Source organism: Nesoenas mayeri (genome assembly GCF_963082525.1).
Source record: "Nesoenas mayeri genome assembly, chromosome: 1".
NCBI classification, from domain to species: domain Eukaryota; kingdom Metazoa; phylum Chordata; class Aves; order Columbiformes; family Columbidae; genus Nesoenas; species Nesoenas mayeri.
Window position 1 is genome coordinate 33040758 of NC_137541.1, and position 26853 is coordinate 33067610.

A 26853-nucleotide genomic window follows, 5' to 3' on the forward strand; every position below is an offset into this window, starting at 1 on the left:
TTCAGTTTATTTTGTTTTCCTCCTTTGTAATGCCATTGATTTCTAGAGCATAACTGAGCAGTTACGCTATTGTGCACTTCTTAGCACCAGCCTACTTAATGGCTGTTCGTGCACCTGTTGGTGTGCAAACAAAAGAACAACATATCGTGGAGTTCTGCAAACTGCCATCCTTAACTTTCAATCAAAATACAACAAAAAGGAAGAAGAAAATTCAAACTGGAAACATTCTGTGTACCAATAAATAGGTCACTTATAATTTATATGAAATACTTTAGATGACCAGATGGTTACAGAGTTTTATCTGCATAATTGTGTTTGGTATGTACATCTGAGGGCATGAAATAGCTGTGAGCTGTGAACACACTATGTTCCTTTTGGGACCCAAAGTGGAATGCCCTTATAATAGAGAGCCAAATAGTGAGGGAACTCAGAATTTATTGCTTTCGTGAACACCTGTGCATTGGTTTTTGTTTTGCTTTTAATTTGTCTGTATCCGAAAGTGATGTAAGCAGCATCTGGTTATTCTTATTTAGTATGCCTATGCTGCCAAAAAATCAACAGATTCTTACTGTACTGCATTTCAGAACTAATGAAGACATAATTATATCCCTGAGCAGGAAGAAGGAATTATGCTTTGTTGGGGACTAGACTAGAATAGAAAGAAAGTAAAAGAGCAAAAGACTGTTTTGAACCATGTAGGAAAAGTGATTGCTTCTGTTGAAGATCTGGTATTTTTATTTGCTACTCGTTGTCTGAGAAAATAATGCAGTAGTGGAACTTGCATTTATTTTGAAAATGTTAATGGCTTAGGTAGAAGCAGAAGCTTTTTCCCTTTTAATTTTATGTATCTGTTTAGCCATTTTTTCAGCTTCTGCTTGAAAGTGATGTACTGATTTGTAGATTCTCATGAAGGTTATTAAAAATAAGCTGATAATGAGAAGCAGGATATGTTCTTCATTGACCTTGTTGTTTTGTTCTACATATATTTTTGAAAAAGTCTGAAAAGTATTTAAGTGTAATGTGCCTGAAGAGTAATTTAATTTCCTGAAAAGTAATTTAATCATTTTTGTAGGGGACACTTTGTAATAAGTAGTGGTAGAAATGCAGACAACTACCTACTTTTATTTCAGTTTGGGGTTTGTAGTGAGTGGGGAAGGCTGCGCAATCTCTGTCCTTGGGAGGCTGTCAGAACTTGACTGTACAGGGATTGGAACAACCTTGCTGAGGTTAACTCTGCTTTGAGCAGGCAGTAGAATGAGGTCACCTTCAGGGGTTTCTTCAGACCCTATTCTATGATTAGAAGATCACACCTGATTTTACGTAAAAATATTTACCAGGTTTGTGTCACCTTCCTGGTAGTAGTCAGCAATCCTGTGTGTGCCACCAGCAGGTCTCACGTCTTCTTGTTCTTTTGTAGTCCTTCTTCTGTTGGCAATATTGTAAATTGATCATGAAGAGATCATGGAGGTAATTGCTGATGTTTTATTCTCACAATGTGCCAGTTACTCCTATGCAGATAACAGTTTAGCTGCCCACTATAGATGCTGTTCCCTTCTGACTTGAAAAGTATAGTTGTCTTCCTCTGCTAACAGATTCCTGCAGCTTCCCTTGCATTGTTGCTGGCCGTGGGCCACTCAAATTTGGGTTGCTGATTGAACTGAAATATCTGGAGATAAAAAGTAGTTTTCAGTCCAGTTAGCCAGATGTTAGGATGGCTGGTTTAGGGTCAGTGTTCTCTCAGATCAATGAAAACTGATAGTATAGTTCTGTGTTCAGGATGGAAACAGCCACTGTGAGCAGGCATCATATGGCATCTGTGTATCATTTAAAAATTTCTGAATGGGATAGCTTGAGTGAAATGGAGGGAATAAATAGTGGATTCAGCATATAGTATCTCTATGACTACTGAAATTTCCTCAGTGACTGTTCTTTTGGATCCCCTACAACCATAAGTAAAATGTTTGTACTAATTTTCATATCTTTGTCAAGATTAATCTTCAAAATGTGGTAACTTAGAGAAGAATCAGAGGGCTTGCTCACCCTTTAGTATACTATATGATGATGGTGATTTACATTAATTACAAAGTTACTGGTTTGAGGTGTTGTTTTTTGTTTTGTTTTGTTTTTTCTTCTTCTTATGCATGCTAAATGCAAGATTAGTTAGAAAATGTCTTACAGAAGGGGTAGTTCTTTACAACAAGTTTTGAGCTTTAAATTTCGAAGCTGATTTTTTTTTCTAAACTCAATCTAATTTACTCTGTTTTCAAATAAATGACAACATCAGAGGGACAATTCTTATGGGCCATCCTACAGCAAATTCCCTTGAAACAGTACTCATGTATTTTACCCAAGCTTTTTGCTGTATTTTAAAGAAGAAATCCTTAAAATGACTGTGTGAGCTAAGACAAATAAAATGGAATATACACAGGTGGAAAATAAACACGTGTCCTATTTCTCAGATACCTAAATTTATCCTGTTGGAGAACTGAGAATCAACTTTTTAGTTGAATCAAAGACACTGCTGGATCATAGTCATAGTAGTTAATGAGATAAGATATACTAAAATTGCAAACGAAATATTTGGGAAAATAGTAGGCTTCCTACAAGTGTTTGTGACTATCTGTAGCAAGTTTGGATTTGGGGCAGGAGAGGTGGGGAAGTGTTTATCAAAATAAACTCTGAAAAAGAAAAATAAAGTATGGAGGCATATAATAATAATGATGTTAGACTTGGCAAAATTAAGCTAGGTGGAGGAATATTAAATGTGATTAGTAGATGTTGGGAGACATACCTTGTTTTAGATAAAACTGAATGCCTGGTGGTCTGAATGACCAATAGTATTGGCTCAGTTTGGGGAAATTCAAGTAGCTCTTTGCCATTCTCAGTAAATATTTTTTACGGATAATACACACAAAATTACTATATTCTGCATTGCACTAAAAGCTGTTTTGATGCATTTGGACTATAAACACATGGTAGGAGTGTTCTTTTAGTCTGTAAAATGTTGAACACTCTTGTGGTGCTGTACAAGTTAATATTTTAATTTGAAATTTAAACTAATTTTGAGTTGCTATATTTATAGGAAGCTGTAAATTAGCAATGTGATGTGACCAGTTACAAGCTTATGATTTTCACAACAGTGGTAAATAGAAGTCTGGTAAAACCTGTAAGGCAGAGGGAGCAGAAAGGCACAGATGGGTGGTCACCAGTCCCCTGTGCTGGCCGGCAGGGACGGGGATTGGACACTCCGAAGTGCTGGAGAAATCAGGTGGGAGACTGAAGGATGACCTGTACCGAGGGAAAATGCAGGGTGAGTCTTGCTTTGCTACAACAGTGCATGGGTTTAAAAGCACTGAAACACTACCCCCTGCTGTTGCTCATGCAGCACTGGAACACCTAATGCTTCAAGAATCAGTTCATACATGGACTCTTTTAATGCCTTGTTTTCTTTTTAGCAAAACATAAAAAGGAAAGCCGTGAAGTATGACATGCCTCAAAAGCAGTTGGCTTTGACTGTGACTCAGTAGCATGGGTTCTGTTTAGCTTTGCACTGAAAACAGGACTTCTGCATTTGTTTCGAGTGATTAATGCAGCCTGTCCTCTGTGCTGTACAGTAGTTTTGGAGTATATTATGAAACTGCTGTGGATTTTGTAAGGAAACTCATTAATTAGTTTGAATTGAAATGTATGAAGAATTGGATTGAGATATTGTAACCTTCTGTTTCAGAATCTTTCTAACCTGAATTAACTTAGTAATGGATTAGATAAATTATTCAAACTTTAGATGCAGCCAGAACATATTGAAATATTTTATATAGTATCTTGAAGGATTTAGCTTGTAGTTATCCTGAGCTGTTTGCTACTATAGCGAAGGTTTTGTTAACTGTGACATCCTGTGACTTCACAACTAGTTTCCACCTGTTGCTTCTGCAGTTCGCTTGTGTGTAATTCCAGTGGTTGTAGTAAGTCAGTCGGTTCTGCTTAAGTCATGTTTTCTGCTCATATGGAGATTTGGTAGCTGTATGCTTTCTCAGCAGGTAAAATAGCATCTCTGTTATAATTTTTCTCAACACTGGTGCTTGTAGGGCTGTTGTCCAGTAAATGCAGATACAGAGATTTAGGAAGTAGAAATATTCCCTTCTTCAGGATCCCATTCCAGCTATGTGAGGTAAAAAAAAAAAGTATCTTCTTAAAAGGACTGACAGGGCTACAAGTACTAAAAGGAAAAAAAAAAAATCAGAATGTCTGTCTCTCGTTAACTTTAACAAAGCTCATCAGGGCAGAGTTAAGATTGTTTTAATATTTAATCTCTCTATTTCTCTGTGTTAAAATGTAGAGATTTCTTTTGAGACAATTTTGGGGTTTTTTTGATGCAGTATTTGGAGTAACTGCAACATTCTTAAATAAAATTAAGGGTTTTGATGTTTTATTTCTAATTTTAGTTAAACTAGAATAGAGCTTAGCTTCTTTGGATATGTGAAACAAGATAAGAAAGTATAACTTTCAGGTTCAGAATGCTTTCTGAAGCAGAAATGAAACTTCATAAGAACCATTTAGATTACTGTTTTCCCCATTTTGTAGATAGGTAACTATATGTGATTCTTTGTATCTATTACTTTTGCAAAGAAACTGAAATGTTAATATACTACTTGAAGTAAAAGGGACATTAAGTGATGTCCTAAAGCATTTGAAGGAATCTGCATGTAAACTGGGACTACATTTTATTCTGTTTTGGTTTTTTTTTCATCATCTCACTATTAGCTTGGCTCTTTCTGCAGGGGAACTACTGCAAGAGTGCAGTAACAGTGATCAGGAGAGGTGCTAACTTTGGACACCTAAAAAAACCCATCTGAAATTAAGAGTTGTCTTACTATTTCGTAAAATCTTGTACTATGTTTCATTTAATAGTGTGAAATCCTGTATAATAATTTTGTCAGAATAGTTTGGTCTGTCAGTGGTTTGGGTTTTTTTTTAAGGAAAAAAGGAGAAAGATAAGGGTATGCCTTTTTAAAATGGAAATGCAAAATGCTAATTTTCCATACCCATCTTTACCCTGTCTTGCCTGCTTAACAGGATAAAAACATGAAAGATATGTACGTTGATACCAGTGCATCTTGATAACATTATTTTTTCATTGTATTTCTCCTTTTTACATAATAAGTTACAAACTTGTTTGTTTTGGGGTTCTTTGTTTTGAATTTATTCATTTCTTTTTCATTGCAAACATTGTGAGAGTGTTTTCTAGGCATTTTTGAGTGGTGGAAGTATTTCCCTTTCTTTACCTGATCCCCTTCATCTACCTGCACACATTTACTGTTAAGTGATCAGAAGGCTTGAAAGTGTAATTTGAGGAAAGACTGCATTAAACATGTTTTGTTTGGTCTACAAAAGAGAAAACAAAAAAGAGATGTGATAGAGTTCTCCAGTATGTGAAAGGACCTGTTAAAACACTAAAACGTCTTTTGTGTCTGTTGGAGGTGGGACAAGGAGCAATGGAGAGGGGAGTGACTGGAGCAAGTGAGATTTATGTTAAATGTTGTTTAAAGTTTTCTGACATAAGCAGTGGGTAATCACTTCACCGTAGAGAATTGGTGGAATCTACACCAGTGGTGTTTTTGAAACAGTTTAGACTAAGGTTTGCCAGGAAGAGATCCCTTCAGATTGGTACCTACAGATCAGGACCTTGGGATGACTGACAAGATAATTTTTAGAGTTATTTCTTGCCCTATTTTCTAGGTTTCCTATTTTTTTGGCTCACATCCCAGCTTTTCTAAAACTGTGGGTATCAATGATTAAATAAAGTGATGTGCATTCATTGGGAGCCAACTACTTACTTTAACAAGATAAAAACCTTTTTTTCCCCTCTCTGGAATTGTTTCATATTTCACAGAAAATCATTAGCAGATACTTCAGTCTCTATAGTTTGTATGTTGATTTCTTTTTAAAAATATTTTTTGTTGTCAGAATGTTCCATGATTTCTTAATTAGGATAACTATGCAAGTAATAATAAATATTATTGTATGATAGTACTATCTGACTAAAGCACAATGCTTTTATTTACAATGAAAAGCATGGCAGTATTAACTTACTCATGATAAGATATATTGTGCAATTGATGGTTTAATCCGTAGGTGTTATGTCCTCAGCATTTTAAGAAAAAATTTATTATTAATTATACTGAACTCAGATCAGTAGTGAGAGAACTACTGGGATGCTTTAGCATAATTGTTAATGTGATTATTGAACTTGCAGTATGAAACTTGGAAGGCTGACTGCATAGGAAACATGGAGCTGATGCAGAAGAGGGCTACATCTTAACCTTCTTCTGTTGTGTTTGAATACCATAGTTATTTGCACTTTAAACTTACCAAAGTAAATGTTTCAGTTTTTAGAGTAGCTGTTCCAATCAAGATCTGAGAGTAAACATGGTTTGCATCTGCATTAACATACAATGGTATTAACCACTTCTAATTCTGTTTTACTACTGTTAGTAATGATCCATAACGGCAGTGGTAAATCTGACAATGCAAGAATAGGCAAGGCAAAGAAGAGGTTTTCATAATGAGTAGGCAGAAAGTTGGAAGAAGTGCCAACTTACTCTAAGGTAGCAGGAATACTATTTGGGAACTACAGTATAAGTTCTTTTTCTAAAGTTAGTGTAATCTTTGGAACAAGTTTGAAATGCTTAGAACTTGAATTTGGCAGTAGATTTATTTTTTTTCTAAATTGCAAAATATGGTTACAAGATAAATGTCAAATGCACCACTGCTCTTTTGAGTGTAGTATTTTGCATATAAAAATATGGCTGTTAAATCTGAAACAGTATATTACACATGTTGATCTCGGTCTACTTTTTCCATGACGGCAGTACAGAATATAATGTGGGTGTGGTATATTATGTTAAATTACTGATATCTTAGAAAAGATCCGTTATTTGAATTGAGGACAACCAAAAGTTAAGTGAATTCTAGCCCCCTGCTTTGTGAATGTTGTTTTCTTCTGCCACTCTGTGTCATGGTAACTTGTGTGTGTTCACTCCAGAATCAAAATTGGTCATCCCACTTGTCCATTCCATCAGTCATAAATGCATTTCTTTTTGTTAACACTAAGTACAGCGTCAGTCAAATACCAGTCCAAGCAGTGCAATTATATACCTGTTTTCATAAGCAATGTGTGGAAACGTGTATCTACTTGTTAACTTGTAGATATTTTTAGTAGAATTTTATTAGTTTTATGAAGCATGTTTTTCATGCGATTTTACTTCATGTCTGTCTGCTCCAAGAGCTTTGGAACCTGTTGACCAAGTTCAGCCGTGTTTGACAGAAAGAAATAAGTCTCAAATTCCAATTACTGATTTGAAAATTTGCAGATACATAAAGGAAAGAGACCCTGGACGTGTTGGTAATGGGGGAGGGTTAGAGACAGCTTGCCCAGTATTGCATTCCAGGTGAAATGGCTTTTTGGGCCCAGCAGCCCACGCACACCAGCAGCAGCACGTGCCACCCCTTGCCTGGGGATGGAGAGGTGGGAGTCTGGGGGTGCCCTGCAAATCTGTGGTGGGCACTGAGGGGAACAAGCAATGACTGCTGAGTGTGAAATAAATAGTTGAGGACAACTTAGAGTCTGTTGAACTGTTGTAATAAGGATTTTGCTTGTGCTCAAACATGATAAGGCAATATGAGAAATATGAATTACACATCTGTGATTTGTTATTTTCATTCCTCATGGAACAGTTTTAAGTGCATTTGTTTTTCTGTTGTGTCTTCCCTTGCTTTGCTGATAGGTTTTTTTGTTTGGTTGGAGTTTTTGGTGTTTAATAACTTGCTAAAGCTAAAGAACAAACAAAGTTACAGAAAATTATCCCTCCTGCTATTTGTGTCACAGGATATGGGTATAGAAATGTATGTAGTTATATGAAACTACTTCTAAATATTTGGCTTAATATTTTGAAATGCCATCAGTGATTGGTGCATGAAGCCAAAGAACTGTAAGAAATGGAGTAGTGCATGCCTGAAGAGCCTTTCATTTTGTGTAACAAGTATTTTTTACTTCAAAACCTAGATTTTAAACAAAAACTAACAAAACACTGTTTTACCAAGTAGATATTACAGCAAGTTAACAAGTCTTCCACCAGGGTGCAGTCTTTTCTAAGGATTTCTAACACCTTCAGCTAAGTATCTGCATTTTGTCTGCACATATTATTTTCTGCTTGCAGCTATTACACGCAGACAAATAACTTTATTTTTCGGTATGCGCTTGGCTGTTTAATTGTTTTCTCATTGTGTTGTAACACCTGAAGGGATCAGTTCAATGATAAAGTAATGTAGTCTCATCAGATTCCAGCTGATTAAAAAAGCTAGGTCTGTCTTGCTCTTTCTTATTCTCTAGATTGAAATATCTTCCCCCACCCTTTGTCATTCATTAAATAAATTTACTGTTGCCTTGTGTCAGTAGCTGGACTCCGACAACAGTACCATAGGAGTGAATTTTTCCCATTCAAGTTAATAGGTTGTTAACATCAAAGCTTAATTGTGAGTATTTAAATTCTTTACACTTTGAGTGGCCAAAATGCAGCTGCCTAGCTGATGGTTGATATTTAAGTAGTGTTCATTTAACTGTGGGTAGAGTTGCAAGTCATAGGATGAAACCTGATCATTTGCCATGTCTGCAGTAAAAATATTTTAAGCTGTTATGGTTGTCTTATATATATACATATATATATTAAGCAAATGAAACTTTTATTATTGTCATCCTAATTCTGTTTTCTGGGATCTATGAATAGTCATGCTATGTAGTATTCCATGTAATAGAAAAATGCTTGTAATTTGGCTGGGCTATAGAGATTGTCAGCAACAACTGCTGAGGCAGAGGATTTTGTTCAATGGATTAGATATTTCTTATATATTTGTTGTGTGGATATTTCTACTTTGACTTGTTAAAAGGCTGACAGAAAGCATATACGCACAGGTCAGACTTGCTGTATTACAAGCCAGTTCAGTTTTGGTTTGGGACAAACCAGTATATGGCCAAGGGTGTATCTGTGTTTTAGAAGTATAGCATCTGCTATTCCAAATGTGTCCTTCTTTTGGTTACTGGATATTACTGTTCACATAAAGAAGTGCTACAGTTTCTGGTTTAGGCTGCACAAGGGTGTTTTCAGCACTTAAAATCAGATTCTGTGAAATAATGCTTGTAACCAGCATAAAATATTGTATTTGGTAGTGCTTGAAAGCCAGAAACAAACTTTCTGTCACTGACCAGGTTTTAGTGTGGGAACATAAGGTTTGATGAGGAACCGGGAGAACTTCCCAGATAAATAATATTTCTTGTGTAATTCAAAGATCCTCATTAGATATTTGAAAGTAAAATAACCCTCATTGTAATCTAGGGAAGAGTCACACAGTGGTTACCACAGAAGGTTACCAGTAGTTAAGCTCTGGCTGTGAGCTCCCACCACTTTTTTTGTTTGGTTTTGTTTTTTACTTTGGCATATTTTTATTTATCTCTCCCCCAGATACTTGATGAAATTTATTTACATGATAAAAACCTAATCCCAGAAGGAAAGAAAAGCCAGGGTACCTTGTCAGTTTTCAGTGAGTAGGGTTGACTTTGCAAATAGTTGGTGTGTCAGAGCCTTTACAAAGTCATATAGCTGCAGTAGGATGGAGTAGCACAGCTGGGAGTGAGGGCGGAAGGTGGCAGTGGGCTATTTGACTGGGAAGGCTGGAAAGTGTCATTTGCAGGCTGGGAAGTGTCATTTACCCCAACATGAGCTGCTTTTCTAGGGCAGCATAACTTGATCCAACTTCTGGCTCTTTCAGTCAGTCACATCCTCCTTGGTGCCAGCCTCAGTGCTCTTCTGACCCCAAATTCAGCTGCTTCAGTCACTACACTGCGAAGAAACCTCTCTATATGCACAGTTACGTGTAATTCCGCTCCTGTATACGCACCTACGCACTTCTTTTTAAAATAAGTTTTCTGCCACCTTAGTGTGTTGAAGGGGCTTGGCGCAGGTCAGACGAACACCAGAGGGAGCAGTAATACTTTGCCAGGGCAAATACCAGTGTAGCCTCTGCAGTAACATCTGCTGCCTGTGCTGTGAACCCCACTCTCCAGTCCTAGTAACTGAAAATCAGTGGGGCGAGAGGGAACTGTCATTTTTTGATTTCTGTACACAGAGTGTTTTTATTTATGCTTGAACTCCAAAGATTATTAAGACTTCTTAAACAGGTTTTCCATTTAACAGCTAATTAAGGAAATGTTTGCTTAGTAGTAGTTCAATCAAATATATTGCTCATGTTTGTAATGAATTATTGTTTGAGACTATGGTTGTAGGTTTTGGGTTTTTTGTTTGTGGTTTGCTTTTTGTTTTTTGTTGTTTGTTTGTTTGTTTGGGGTTTTTTTTTAGGAGTGTAGTAGATAACAAGCTTTATTAACTACTGATGCCTTAAATACTTTCTCATTGGGGTGAATAAATGGTTTTGCTCCATTTTCAGCTATCAAGTAAAAACTGAACCAAGATAACACCATATTGAAGATAAACCAATCAGTGATTTTTTTGAAGTTTTTTTTTAAGGCTAGTCAGTAAGTTGAGGTGCAGTTTAATTTTGTCTGCCCATTTGTGTGACAGCTATAAATTCCTGGCCCGTATTAGGGTTTTTGTTTTCTTCTTATTAATGAAGCCAGCTATGTAAGGGATGCATTTTAAAACAGTACGACATTAGAAAACCTGATTAAAGGTTTCCATGTCATTAAAGAAAAACCTACGGTCTAACTCCTTTACTTGAATCCAAATATAGTATATTTACAGTAGTTTAAAGATGGGATGTAACTAAATTTACTTTTATTCAAGTTATATTTAATTTCTACTATCTTTCAGTTGTGTGCATGTTGGTTGTATTGAAATAAAACAGTTAAAGTGGTATTAGCCTTCTAAGGCCCCATGAAGTGAGAGTCAATGGGAATAAATATATGGTTATAAATTATTTTTTATATAGCATCTGCTAAGGGAGTCTATTATTGTGGCTGTGGCAATTACAAATCAAAACAAAATAGTTAAAAGCAAAAACAATTCACCACTCCCCAGTAATAACAAAAGCCAGTGTAAGCATGTGTCACACTGGAGTTATTTGAGAAAGTTACGATTGGATCCTAATGGTACTTTTATAAGCTGGTCGGCTTGTTATCCTGCACCTTCCTTTCTTGGCAGTGCCGTAGTCCAGGGCGAATTGCTCTGTAGGTTGCTGATGCAACCGTTTGTATAGGCTTTGCAGACACTCTGATGTGGAAAACCTAAGGTCCTACCCTGCCCCTGCCTCCTGTCTGAATTTGTTGATACTGGACAGGTCTGTAGAGAATTAGCACAGGCTTTGGCTCCACAGTTGTGTAGTTTAATTACTGCTTGGGTAGCCTGGCCAAGTGGGTGGAGGTGGTGGCTGTTGCAGGAGAACAGGCACACACACCTGCGGGGCTGTGGCACCTCCAGTTCGGAAGAACCTCTGGCTCAAGGAAGGAACTTTGCAAGAAGCTGCAGCTGTATCTGTTGTTTCCTGACTCCATAGGATGAAAGTGTAATAGAAGTTGTAGGTGAAGGAGCTGGAGGAGGCGAGCTGGCTGCACTCTCTCTGTTCTTGGTATATCTTGAATGAGTTTTATGCTTGCTCAAATAATTTTAAAAGTTATGCTAATTAGGTATTCCACAAGGTCACATAACAAATGTGTGGTGTAACACCCATAATCTGCATAAATGCGAACTGCATTGCTTGCTTACTGTTTGAATAAGTACTAGTAGGGCATTTTCTGAGCAGATTTCAGAGGCGATTGGTCCTGGCAGACATGTAGTAATAGACAGAAATCAGCTGACTGAAGCTATTGCTGTTATGAAGCTATGATGTTATGTTTGCCCCACTTTCCAAGTGGCGATGTCAGATGTGCTTATGAATAAGCTCTTGAGCCACCTGGCTGTTTTCAGGTAAAATTGTCTCTGCTTCTTTGAACACACTGGGCTGAGAGCAACAGTGATTCATGAGCTGATTCAGGAGTGCATCAGATGCCTTCATTTAGGAACAGCCACATTTATCAAAAGGGGAGGGGCAGGCGGCTGTAGGTGACAGCTTCAGTTGTGTGATTTCTATCTGCTGGTGCATGTCTGTCAGCACCTTATGTTAGTTTGCTCTGTCTAAGCCGAAAACTCAGGTCAATATCTGACAAACGTGCTTGCGCATGTTAAAGTTCAATGTGCCTTACACAGTAGCACAATTTGATGCCAGCTAACCACAGTTTAAAATCCTAATTAAGAAAGGGCCAATCTAGTTGTAGTGTAGACAACTCTGAAAGTATTGAATTTCTGAGACAGTCAGGTTACAGCTATGGTACAGATTTCTCTTCCTATTTTTCCACTAATTTCTAGGGATAGAGATCTGATAGTAGAAAGAATTTTGATACTTTGAAGAAATGTGGATAATACTGAAATTAGGTCTTCAATCTAACTTCATGGTAGGGGCTACATTCTATGGCACCCTTGTAATTAAAAACTTCTACCGAATGTAAGCTGTTGCTTATCTTTTGTTCTCGAAAAGGCTAATTAGGTACTCGTAGTCCCTTGTTACTAGATTAGCCACAGGCTATTAGTCACTGGCTTTTTTTATCCTAGCCTAGTGTAAGGTCAAACAAATTTGAAGCACTCTTGTAATTGCATCTAACTATATATTACAACAGCATACTATACTTTACATCTTTTTGCATTATTAGTGAAAAGTATATTTATTCTTCATATTCCCTTTCCTCACAAAATAAAGACTGTTTTCATTGATGTGTTTGTAAAATCACAACTGAAATATGTCATTGTAATGTTAATATTTTTAAAAATGGATACTAGTATTTCATAGTATTACATCATTTTGATGTATGCATGGCTAAAACTAAAGCATCTGAAGTTTTAGGCTTCTTTATGTACCATTTCGGACTACTAGTGCTCTCATGCAGTGGGCAGCACCAGTGCAGGGATGATGTAATCACTGCTACAACAGGGGGGGGTTTGTTGCATCATGAAGTTACTGAAGTTGACTTTAATAACTTCTAAGTTTCAGTCAGCAGTTGTAAACCAGAAATGAAACAATATCTTTTCATCATGTTTACACTTTAAGCTTTTAAATTATTTTACTTAAAGAACTTCTTGAGGATAATACAAGCTTGAAATCATAGACAGTAGGCTGAAGAAAGGTTTCCAGAAATCCTTTGTCTCTCTCTTCTGCCTCTGCTAGGGCAGGAGAAAGTATAGCGAGAATATCCTGGCAGATGTTCTGTTGCTGCCTAGTAATTATTTTATACAATCCAGAAATTTCTTAGCTTGATCATGTTCGCTGCGTAGTCCATAAATTCTTACAATGCTATGTGGCAGAAGACTGGACTGGGCAGAAATGCTGGGAAGGATGAGCAACTGGTTACAAGGATACTGTTGTTAAAAAGTTACTTGTAAAACTATATACCTTTGATATCACTGAATTTATAAGCCAGAAGAGCATGAGATACAATAAGAGCTATTTGGAATAATTGTTAACTTCACTTTTTGTCATCAGTCTGTTCTGTAGTTTTCCAAACCGGAGAAGATTTGGAGGCTCATTTGATGAGATGTTTTTATCATGTAGATTTATGTTCAATAAGCTACTCCAGTTGAGCAGTACCCAGCTCTTTTAGGACTTTTGTACAACAGAGAGTGCTTTATATCACTGTCCTCTTTTTACTGATGTCACCTAAAAGCAAAGTAACTTATGCAGAATCAGCTGGCCCATGGCAAAGTAGAGATTTAATATGACTGCTCTTTTATTCTTTATTTTCCCTTTCCTTCTCATTAAAGTTTTTGTAGTGGAATGGAGCTACTTCTTAATGTTTAGAGAGAAATGCTGAGCAGGCCTGTGGAAGGAAGCCTGGAATGTGGTGCTTCCCTCCACCTGACAAATTTTTATGCTATTATCATAGTATCTTTAAGCAGGTGGGAGGGAAATTAGCAGGCTTTTTCTCCAGCCTCCTCTCCATCATCTGTCACAATTTATAATCTTCCCTCTTGTATTCCATTTCACTTTCTCCTTCATCTCCTATTAATCTGTCCCATGCAAAAAGTTCTCTTTGTGCTTCCTGACAAGATCAGCTGCTGCACGTACACTGTGGCCAAACCACAGCCTGGGTCTGGCAGGCAGCACAGCTTCCCCTCCCTGCCGCTGTGTGCACTGTCAGCATCCTTCTTGCCCAGGCTTTCCTTGCCTGACACTCACTTTATCCTTATATTGGTTGTGATTTTTTCTGACTTTAGGAAATGTAATTTTGATTTGTTTTCTTGTTATAAGCCTAGTGTGTTTAAGAGAGAGTGTAGAACTCTCCTACTCTTTACTTCCTCACTATCTTTTACAGTCTTAAATTGCTTTCTTCAAATTCTTTTCCTCTTTTCAAATTCTTTTTTCTATCTTCCTGTAGCATGACAAAATACTCATGAGATTATTTTGCTTAAGGAGTAACTTGATACATGCAGTTCTAAAGGTAATTTATTTTCTTTTTGAAAACACTCCGTTCCTTGTAATGACCACAGCGTGTTGTTTTTAAGTCATCCATATGTTGTAAAAGCTCGCTGCATAGAAATATAGTTAGTTACTTGTCTTTCTTGCATAAGCTTGTTGCAATTCATCTGGTATGCTCCTGCTCCCAGGAGCTTAAAACTTTAAAAAATATTTAATAATACTTTACATATCCTTTCCCAAAGGAAGCTACCTGGAATAAATGTTCAGATTATTTGGGGCATGAGTTAGAGCCTCTGATCCATTAAAACAAAACAAAGAAACAAAAAGCCATAAATAAAAAACACCACCACACAAACAAAAACAAAATACCAAAAACACCAAACAAACTCAGTTGCATTTTTCTTTGGTGAGGGTGCCAGAGGGCAGCTTGCTCAAGTGGTGCTAGAACTGGATATGGGCTCTAGCCCATATTTGTATTGGTCAAGGTTAGTGCAGTACAGATTGTGTAAGACATGGATTTCACACTAGTCAAGAAAAATGACTGTTAAACTAGCTGTCTCATAAACTTTTAACTACAACTGTTTGCACTAGTAGTTTGGAATTGCAGGACTGTCTTTACTCTGAGGGCACAGACTTCCCTGGGATCTGACAGCAGCCGCGGAATCTGTCCTGGCCGGTCATTACCCCTCAACAGCTGGTGGGTGCTGCTCCCCCTACAGCTTGCTAACCTGAGGAATCTTCTGTAAATCCTGGTTTGATGATAGTACATTAGCCAGTTTATTTCAGCTCTTAGTGTTAGACAGATAACTGCATGAAACAGTATTTAACAGTGTAAAACTTGACTGCTCTGAGCTGTTTGCTGCCAACTTCTGCCGGAGTCAGAGTTGTAGCAGAGGTGGATGAGGAGTTCATTGGGAGTGTTTCCTGCTCAACTGTGGGCAAAATCAGCCAAGTTTGTTTCAATAGTTTAAATAAGTGCTTGAGCTAACCTGACTAATGTTGCCAGGAGCAGAACTGGATTTACTTGGCAGAGATTTGAGTACGCTAATTTCCAGTACAGGCTGGTGTTTTGTTCATTTCAAGACTTACACTGTACAATCTGCTGAACATACTGTTGAAGGTATTTCATGTAGAGGAGGAGATCCCTATGTTTGCAAGCGCGTTCATGAGAAACAGTAAGTGCTTGCATTTAAAAAATAATACAGCTGCTTGTTGTATCCTAATGCCATGTAGACTAAACTTGAAAGTATATTATTGAGAAGTAATTTGAAATTCTGCTTCTTGTATTAATATTATTTTAAAGCAAAATAATAATTTTAAAAACAAGCAAAAAAGAGAGTGGGGTGGGGAGGGGGGATAAAGAAAAAAAAAGAAAAATCCACAAAAAACAAGCAAACACCAAACAGCAACCCAGAAGCAAACCAAACAACTTAGGAAATAGTAATTTCCCTCTACTTTTGTAGTGAATTGGTTTATTTGTATCCTGTTTCTTAAACAATACTCCTTATGTGTGTAAAATAGGATGAATTACTTTGTTGTTTGTTTGGGTTTTTTTTCCAGTTAAAGGGAAATGTGTTGTGGCTGCTGCCATAGGAACCAAGCACAACATGATAACTAATGCTACCATAGTATAACGTAAAATATGAAAATCGTGATGGGATCCTTATGACAGGCAGGCCATCCATGGTTTTTAGGTACTTTTCCTGCTCTTAAATAACAATACCAATTGTCCTAGTTTAGTGAAAGGCTAACACCAGTTTGTTGAAGAGATGACCAACAGCTTTGAATTTTATCAGTTCTGTTGTTGACCCCATTCACATGTGATGCAGAGCTGATTTTATTTTGAGGGCTGCATCTCTTCAATTCTGTTTTAGTTACAAGGAGTGCTTTTATTGTGTTGATATTAATGTTTCTAAAATAAAACCAAAAAAAGAGGTTTATTCAGGAATATTTTTCAGCTTTGAATATACCTCATCTTGCCAAATAGCTAATCTATGTTTCAAAACTGTCATTTTAGAGCTTAGTAATTGTTATATTGTGCTCATTTCCTTGCCACATCTCCTCTCTCTAGAAGGGTGATTGTGTGCTTGAAAACAGGCAAAGAATACTAGTGTATTGAAATAGTTGTATTATTTTGTTATCAAACAGTATAAATAGAGAGTTGAGAACCTGTTGTTATGTAAGATCGAGTATGGCGGTGTTAACTCGTGGTTTGCTTCTTTGGAACTTGCAGAATATGTCAAAGAGAAGGAAGCCTGTTGTTAATAAACAATTAATGTGTTCAGTCCTTACTTCCACTAGAAATTTTATAGTCAAAGATGTTGAGAATACTTGAGTTCCTGTACTGTGGCAGTTTTAATTTCTGAGATATCTGAATGCACCTCAGCATGTGTTGCATATTTCAGATATTTAAAATATAAATTACATGTTTTTTCTTCCTTTACATAATCTGAAATAAAAGCAGAGAATTGTGTTATGACAGTAAATCACTGTAAAGAAGGCTGTTCTTTTGTTTGTGTAAACATTATGTCAAATCTGGATCTTAATTATCTTGAGGCAATTTTTGTTTAAATGAGAAATTTAAATACCTGTATGGATTCAATCACAATTCCTGTGCATTTTCACTTTGCAGTGTTTTGTTCTTACATGCATGGACACTGTTGTTAAACCTTGGAACAGAGGCGAAACAAAATCAGTTTCTTCAGAATTTGATTTTCATTAAAGGAGTTAGGATTACAGAATTTGAGTTATATTTTTCAGTCTTCAAACAAGCAGAACTAGAAAGTTTTTTCCACTTGTAACTTTGAATTTTAGGGGCTGGAAATGAGCAAGACGTGAGCTGGTTTCACTGTAGGTGCTTATGTCATTCTGAAGATGACAAGAATAGTGGGCAATGCCACACCACGTCTCCTTGAAATATCTACTGCTGTAGGCTCATCTACAGCAGCTCTTTTTTAAAGAGAAAAAAGAAACTAAAAATGGCATTGATGAAGGGAAATTGATTGTTACTTAATAGAAGGGAATTTGTAAAGAGAGAACCCAATGCTCTTAGAGAGACTCTTAGAAGGGGAAAAAAGGAGACAGGAAGAAAAGCACTTTTTGCCCACCTGATTTCTTTTGTTGCAGGACAGGTGTTAGGCTTCTCATAGTAGTAGACAAAGACTTTAAAAGGTTGGATACTTAAGAGACATCTGAGTTAAGTTTTCTTGAAAAGAATCCCAAACGACTTCATTTTTATTCAGGTAAAGTTTTAGTAGTAGTGCCATCATTACAGCAAGGTCTGATTGCCTTAAGGTAGTACTTAAAGAAAAGTGTTACATGTGGTTTATTCTGTCTGTTGAGATCTTTCCAGCAGGTTAGATGTTATTGCTGGGTTAATGCTTTTTATGCTGCTTAAGGCTTTACTTTTTCCCCCAGTTGTTGCAAAGCATGATGTTACATGTGAGCAGTAAATACTGGAGATGTTTTTTAATTGTTTGAAATTTATTTCTGAGAAAGTTTACTCTTTTGTGGAAATGAGCTCTGGCTCTTGCTAGGTGATTTCACTGGGCTGAAGAAGAATCTTCAAACGTGTCCAGAGTTTAGGTGACACTGAGCCTGGTTTCAGAATACTGAGTACTTAAAAGGACCAGCACCATATGCTGGTCTTAGCTGGAAACTACTGTATAATGTCTGTTTTCTGTGTAAGTACACTACTGTGAACCTATAGGTAGGTTTTCTAAAAACCTGGTTGTCTTGACCAGATATTGTGCACTGTAATAGTCAAATGGAAGGGTGAAAGAAGTATAAGTAACAAATCCAGTCATTACAAGCTGGAATAATACAGAGTCACAGAATGGTTTGAGTCTAAAGATGATCTAGTCCACGCTGTTGCCATGTGCAGGAACATCTTTCATTATGTCAAGTTGCTCAAAGCTCTGTACCACCTAGTGGTAGCGTTTAGTAGCATTCAAAATTCATGTACAGTGTAGAAGGCGGCTCTGGTGGGGGGGTAGGGGGTAAAGGAGCACATTTAGATTATTAACTAGAAAAATGTTTGTTTGTTTACTTTCTTATATGTTGTTTAATACAGATATAATGTGAATTTGTTGCTTTCCATAATGAACATTTTTCATTCCTAGAAATACTTACTCTGCCTCTTAAAGAGGTACACAGTGTGTTAATTGCAGAGCACTTCTCTTCCCACAAATTGTTTCCATTCAAAATAATAGCAATACAGTAAGCCTTACTGGGTTTACTCAGGATTTGAAAAGGCTGGTCAATCCACAGTGGAGGATCAGGTTTTATCTCCTCTAAACCCCAGACCACCAGCAGGGACTCAGTATCCTCCAAACCTTTTTTAATACTTAATGTCTGAATACCATTAATACTGTTTTCTATTTTTTACTTTCCTATAAAATAATACAGTTTCTGTTCCAGTACACTCAACACATGTTTAGTAGGTGTCTGCTCAGTTTTAAATGAGCTTGGAGTTTGAGTGGTTTTACTACACATTTCGCAACAGCATTCTCATTGAGTAATTTGTTAGATACAAGTAGGGTTTTTGTTTTGGTGGGGGTTTTTGTTTGTTGGTTTGTTCGTTTGTTTGTTTTATTCTAATATTAAAAATTTCTCCTCCTTCTGCCCTTAAACAAAGTGCAGTGATTATCTTCAGTACCCTAGATGGATATTTCCCAACAGGAAATCTGATCTTTGGGCTTTATCTGGATTTATCATGCCTGTTTGTTCTCGCTCTTTCATCTTTGTATATGTTCTAATGGTTTTACATTACAATTATACAAGGCAAAAAGAAAATGCTTATAAATTCTTCATGATTATTATGTCACTGGTACTTTTAAAATGTCCTCTGAAGGAGAGACACTTCATGTATATAGTTTGGCTGTCCCCATGCTGTATCAGAATTAATGTTAAGCCATAGGCCATCTGTGTAGCATTCAGTGTTTCTCTGGCCATGTCTGTATTAGTGAATTAAGTGTGCCTGAGGCTAATTGACCCAAAATGGCTCATGTCCATACTCTTAGCCCCAAACCAGGGTAGGTCTATCCAAATATTGAACTGTTTGAAAGAATGCTAATTGGCATGGACAGAAATTGTTTCAGGCCCTTTTCTAACAATTTAGTGGTACAGGCAGTTCATTTTCATGCATAGGAGTGCTCACAGCACTGTTGTTGTTTTACTAGGATAGATGTGTAGCCTTTACAAATTTAGACACCTACATCGGTGTGTTACCTCTTTATCATCATGTCTAATTTTTTATTTAGTAACATTCCCAGAATACACTGGGATACTTAAGCCCTATAACTGCATATTGTTACGTGATCAAAAGAGGTCAAATTAGTTGTCATTATTTTAGTTCCAGTCTGGATATGTTTATGTTTACTTAAAATATACAGATACTTTTAAGTTGAATGTTTTATGAAGGCCAGATTGCATTCCTTCTTACAACCTCATTTCAGGTAAGATCTTGAGATAAAGAAGGGACTCACTCCCAAGGCAGCTTTTTCCTCTTCACATATAACTCAGAAGAATTTATGTTCCTGTTGTGCAGAATCCCAGCAGGATCCTCTTAATCAGATTTTTTTTTTTTTTATTCCATTCTCACCTTTTTTTCATGAGTATTTGATCCATCTGCTAAAGTGTTCAAGAATTAATTAATTTTCATGTTTTTGTTTCAATTACCACATAAATAAGGACATGTAAACTAGTATATTTGCTTTGATTTTGTGGTCAAAGTGTGGAATACAGATTAGCAGAGAAATTGTAAGTAGATTTAATTGCAGGAAAAGACTGATTCATAAGATGAAGGCACAAAGGCTCAACTGTTAAAATTGCTGATTCTGTGCAGAATCTAATGATGAAATTGCAGATAGTCACATGAAGTGAAAAAATAGCATAGCAATGTATTTTTAATAAAGACTTGTAGATTCAGTATATTTAAAGAGACAGCCTATAGCATTTTAAGGCCTTTTTTTTAATTCTGTGTCTTATGCTTTTATTTAGTAACTGCTGAACAAGGCTGGAAGAAATATTGTGGAAATGTTTACCATGGTGGCTAGAGCAATTGCTGAAATCTAGAAAACCTATTTCTAGACTGCTTTTCTAATGAGTTTTAAATCTTCAATTACTATTCTCTTGTATGGTATCCTTCTAATTACCAGACTTCCTATGGGAACCTTATCGTCCCTTCTTGTCAAAGTAGTTCCAGAATGTAGCAGAGAGTGTGTATTAATAACAGGCCAGGGAGAAAGGACCATTTTGCCTGCTTAGAGTCTTTACTTTGAAGCCTCATGCTGGAAACTGCTGGTGTGTTTTGCTTTGAGTGATTGAATAATATGCATAAGCAACGTTTCTGTTGGCATAGTTAAAATGAAATATGCAAAGATGAGGTATACATTTTTTAGTGTTTTAAGTCCCAAGAGTGTTTTTGTCTTTTCACTGCAGTCTGAAAAGTATGTAATATTTCTAAACTTCAGAAACATGCAAGATAAGTATATGCAGTCGAAAATAAGTTTGCAAGTCTTTGCAGATGAGACAGATTCCAGTTTAGTAAAGCATTTTGAGTAAGTTTATACTTTTACTTGTAATTTGAGACCATTCACATATTGTAATATTTTCATAGATCACACCTTTGTAGGAGAATTTTTTTCTGCATAGCCAAGACAATGTGAGTGACTATTACCTTCTATAATATTGTAGATACCTGTGTTATTTATAGTGAATGGTTTGACAGAAACTCAAAGAACTGGAAATTCTTGGTAGGATATATTATTTTCAAGGCATTGTTACTGTGTAAATAATTTTAGTGTAAGGGCTAGCAGTCAGAAAATTTAAAAATTTACTTCTCACGTACAAAAAAAGGATATTTTTTCTAAAACCACTAATGATGTCCTTTCAAGTGCGCAAGGGAATGGTTGTTAGTTTTGTTGTGCAAATATCAGCAGTCTCTATTTACATATTTGGTAGTGGAACTGTCAACTAAAGACAACAGGGTATCACCTCCTTAATTGTAGGTATTACAAGGCTAGTTTCCATCCTGAATTTGAGGAAAAAGCTAAGACTGAATTGCCACAGAAATTTTCTCTTTAGTGAGAACAAGTCTTCAGTCGATGCTCTGACAGAATTTGTATTGCTGTAATAAGTGTTGTTTCTTTCTCTGCCTTTTTTTGAGTTAGCTGAAAAAAAATACTGTCTCTAATTTAGATTTCATAATAGTTAATTAATAAACCTGAGGTAGATTGAGCAAGTGAATCTGTACCTGTTTATAACAATGTTAATTTAATATTTGTATATTGCTTATATACCTCTATGGAGTCAGTGGGTCTTCCAGCCAGTTTAACAACTACTCGTGTCCACTGCTCCGAAAGTTACTCGGCTTTGTACACAATATACAATAAATGTATGTGCATGTTATTTGCATTAATGGGTCTTTAGGTATGTAGCTGCTGCTTGTCTCAGGGACTATTTTTGGAATGCTTGGTTGTTTTATCTTCAGTGGTAAAAGCCCATAGTATGTTTAATTTACTTTTGCTTGTTTCTAATCTTGTAACTATTAGATTCTTAGCAAAGTATGATTTGGCAAAGTATGAGCCAGTATTTTAATGGAAGTCCTCAGCTTTAAAACATGCTCTAAGTTATCACACTGTGTAGGGATGATAACACTGTGTAAGGATTTTTTAAAATAAATATGTGTTATATTATGTATGTATTCTTACTTATATTTTTAAAAATATTTCCTTTTTAAATACACTTGTTAGATAAATATGTCTGTTGCTGTCAAAACACTACACAGTCCTAGGATATGTTTGTGAAAGAATGCACATATACAAATGGTTTTTCTTTTAGTATTTACTTTGACACAGTGACCTAACTAGTGTTCACGGAACACAAGTTTTTAAGTTCTGTGCAGACTCTGTATTACAAGACACACTGTGTGTAACTAATGCTATATAGGAAGCTGTATTTAATTGAAAGTATTATTATAATACATCTTATAGTGTAGAGACATTCACTTGTACTGCTGCCAGTTCTGCACTGGACACAGGAATACTGAAAACTCTTGTAGAGACTTCGGTAATTTGGGGATGTTTGGGATTTCAGTGGCTGCTTGAGACTAGATGGCTGGTGTGAGTGACAGTACATTATTGTGACATGCTTTGGGAAGCCACACAGTGCTCAGTTACAGTTCCCTCTGCACGCCTGCTGTGATTCCTGACATGTTGTACCATTATATTAGTGCATCTTTGCCATTCGCATAGTCTTGTGTTGAGGCACTGTGGGGAGATCTAGGTGATGCTATAGAGTATTTCTCAAAGTAAAGAAACTTTGGGCTCTTTCTGTAATTTGTGAGCATGGTATGGAGATAGCAAAAAAATCTTGAGGATTCTGATGTTTTGTTTGAAGAGCTAAACCCAGGCTGCTCTGATACTTGACAGACTTGATGAACTGTCATCCTAGAAGGCAACAGAATGACAATAATATTAGTAAGAGGAATACATCTGGGAATCACCCCTGTTGAAAAGTTAATTCCCAGATAGAGAGTGGAGAATTAATACTACTAATAATGATACCACTCAGATATTCTTGGATGTGAAGCTCATCAGATCTAATGAAACAGCTGTTGAAGCAGTAAGAGGTGATGCTGGTTTTGAATTGTTTTTGGCAAGCAGCGAGGATGCAGTAGAAGAGTTAGTCCTGGAAAATAATCATGGACTGCAGCTATGAATCATGACTGATTCAGCTTAAAATAAATGAAAACGAGCCTGTAAGTGAAGTTTCTTAATTTCGAAAGAACGGATGTTAATACATTTTAGTGTTAGCTACAGCATAGTAGACCAGAATTTAGTTGCTTTAACTGTCAAGATGCTGTCATCTGGGCTCACTGCTTTTGCCATGTGGAGAGATTTCTCTGTAGTTCTTCTGCCAGGTTTGGCCACAGGATTTAAGAAGAGATAAAGGAAAGTTAAAGGAATGTAGAAGTAGAAGGAGAACTCAGTTTTCTTTCAGCTGTTATTTCAGCTAACAAATCTTCATGGTGAATGAAACTTTTGCTTTTTAGGACTTCCTTCTCTCTCCCCCCTCCTTCTGTAACAACACAGAGTTCATCTAAATTTAGAGATGGTCAAAATAGGTTTTCTTCTCCTTTTCTCAGATATGCAGTGTATTTATCCAGAATCTGATGGAATTCCTGGTAGTAAGTTTCTTCAGAGGCTTGTGTTGTCATCCCTCAGCCACCCCAGTCTTTTGAAGCTGCACTCAAGCATATGCACTTTAGTTGGCTGGCATGTCTTCTATTATTTTCTTTCTGAATTGGAGCATTGCTAGTATGACAGCATAAAATAATATCTTAATTTCTTTCCTCTTGGTGTTCCCGTAGATATTAAGAATGTATTTTTAGTGACTTTAGAATGATTTTTTTTTTTCCCCCCCAAATCTAGAAGCATTGCATCTTTTTCTTGCTGCAGTGTCTAACAAAGTGAAACTTCTAGGATTGCTGATGCTTATTAATTTTACACTTCTTCTTGTAACAATAAATAATCTGTCTTGCCTTAATAAAGATTCAGAGCTTCATGAAGCCATGTATTTGGTTTTCTCCTGTTTACAAAGGCTTCTGGTAGGTTTAAAATTTTTAACCAAGTTTCAAGCAAACCGGAACTTGGACCATCTATCATGTAGTCTCACATAACCTGTGTTACAAAATGTTGTTAACACATTTGAATTCCAGTGTATGCAGTCTTAGTTTACATGCGGACCTATATAAAGGTTTTAGTCTAAGTTCAATCAGCACAGGGCCCTTCTGAGTTTGCTCACAGTTGTAATATGTGACAGAATAATGTCAGGGTAGGGGCTGGAGTTGGGGAGTCCCTGGTGTGATGTCTGTAGTCAGGTGGGACTGCATGGGAACTGGCTCTGAACAGGCCAGCCCAGGCTGGAGCACACTGTTCTGCAGCCAAGGAGCACCAGTCCAGGTGTTTGAAAAGCACAACTGTTGGAGTTGCCTACTCATCTGGCAAGCTGGCTGGATACAGCATTACGAGTTGTGATTTGTCAGCCTGTCACAATAAGCCAGAAATCCAACAAGTACTGCTGAGGGTCACTCGTGGAGTGTTTCACTGAGTGCTTTATGTGTGAGATACTCGGTCTCTGAGTTAGACAACATGAAGGTGGAAAACACACAAACACTGTTTTGAAGGATTCAGCTGTGAGCATCAGTTCTGACAATAATAGGATGTAACTGTTAAATTGGAATTCCTGGTGCCCTTGGGACCAAGGAAAAAACCCTGAAGAGATTGCTGATGATGCTGGCAAAACACTCAGATATTAAATCAAGTTTGAAGCAGCTTCTTGGTGTACACTACAAGTTTGAGCAGAGCCTTGAAGCAGGTTGTTGAGTTTGGCATTTCCAGGAACTAGTTAGCTTAACTCTAGGGACAGGGGTTTTGTGAGTGGACATCTGTGAGATGAGTTAGACGTGACTTGGGACCGCTGTAGCAGCAGCTTCACGCTCTAAGCAGGAGTTTGTTTCCAGACTGTGGCACCAGTGTGCACTATCAGCAGGAGAGCTGAGCAGAAGCACTTTGGCCCTGCTGAGGAACAGCCTTCTTTGTGATTGTAGTACTGCCTGCTACTGGGATTCAAAAATAGATCAGATTTTCAAGTTAGCCTGACAGGTGTAGATTCATGGTATAGAACTCTAATGGATTGTCTGATAAAGAGGTTGGCTTTTTAGAAAGGTTCCAGTTTTTGATTTGCACAACAAGTTCATGAGTTGTCACTTGCAAAGAAGTTAGATGTACAACTGGATAAACAACATGTAAGTGCAAGTACCAGTGTTCTGCATGTATTAGGGAGGAATGTTGTTGAAAGCCCAAGTGGTATATGTTTTTTTAAGTTCAAAATCTTACAATAATAGGAACCTTTTAATTTCTTTTCCCCTGCAGCCTCCAATATTTTTAATTACTTTTATTGTTTTACCTAGGCATGGACCCCTGTTCTGAACATTTTTAGTTGGCCTAGCATTACTACCATGGAATTCCTTAGTCTTCCAGATAAGAGCAAGAGTCATGTTGAATTAGGAGCAAAGAGCGACAGCATGGAATGATTCTCACTCAGGACGACACAAGCGGGAGTATGGAGTATTGTGAAATCCTTATTACATTAAGGGATTTGTCTCATGATTGTCTAGGATGTTATTGTTGATAGGATTGCAAATAGGGAGAGGGAATGCAAGAGAATGAGCAGGAAGAGTGTGTCTGTCTTGCTTCATAATGGAGGGTGTTCAAGCTAACAGATCTGGTGCAAGTTTGGGTTGGCAGTCCCCTGCTAATAGTGCCACCAAAAAGACAGTGCCAAGAAAGATCAGGTGGAGAGCTCTGATAGGAATGGTATCTGCTTGTCCTTCAGCTGAATGCAAAGATAAGGAATTGTGCAATCAGTTCTAGGTGAACCTGCTTTAGCAGGGGGGTTGGACTAGATGATCTCCAGAGGTCTCTTCTAACCCCAGCCATCCTGAGTGATTCTGTGTAGTTGGACTGTGATGGTTGATGCTGCCTTCACTGTTTTGCTAGGCACTGGCTTAATATATATTTGGCAAATCTATTGTGTCCTGGTATAAGGAGTCAAAATATCCAAATAAGCCACATTTTATACCAATACATAAAATAGGTTGACAAATGCTAAGGGCGTATGTAGTGTACTCTTAAACTTTTGATTGGAAACCATTGTAATGTAAAAGTCTAGATGCTTTTTTATTAAAATTCTTCGCTTTTGCAAGAAGCAGATTCAAAAAGTACCTAAGATGTCCTCCAAACCCTGGCTTGAGAGTTTGTGGTACACTCTAAGCCCATTCAGGGCTACTGTTGAGAGTAAATTGTGCACACCACTAGCTGTACCTTGTGTAGACTTCCTTTTATTAGTGTTTTTTTTTTCCCCAAATATCTGAAAACAAGCCTGAAATTTATTTGACAGATCTTGTTATTTAAATAAGGATTTTAAGTGGACAAAAATATTAGCCATCTTCACAGAACTTGCTTTCTCACAGACCTGAATGAAACAAAATGAATTCTTGAAGTTCTGTCACGGGAACAGAATGTGTAATATATGAATTTGGTTTTCAAAGGGATATTATCTTTTGATTTCTAGCTCAAGGGATCCTTAAAGGAACCAAGTTTTCAGAAAGCATTGAGATCACCTGCTCTTCAAAAAGTAGCCAGCCTTCACCTGTCTCTGGTTGTCCATGTATCTTCCCATATTTCAGTACTTTGCATAGCCTGTAGTTCTAGCCATTCATCAGATGTTTGTGTGCTTTTTTATTTTGGTAGGGTTTTGGTGGTCGTGGTGTGTTGT

General features: G+C 37.0%; 1 protein-coding gene across 2 annotated transcripts in view; it reads left to right on the forward strand.

Annotated features, from left to right (window-relative positions):
- Positions 1-26853, forward strand: part of ARID2 (AT-rich interaction domain 2) — a 102664-nt gene that overhangs the window by 25979 nt on the left and 49832 nt on the right. The window lies entirely within an intron of this gene.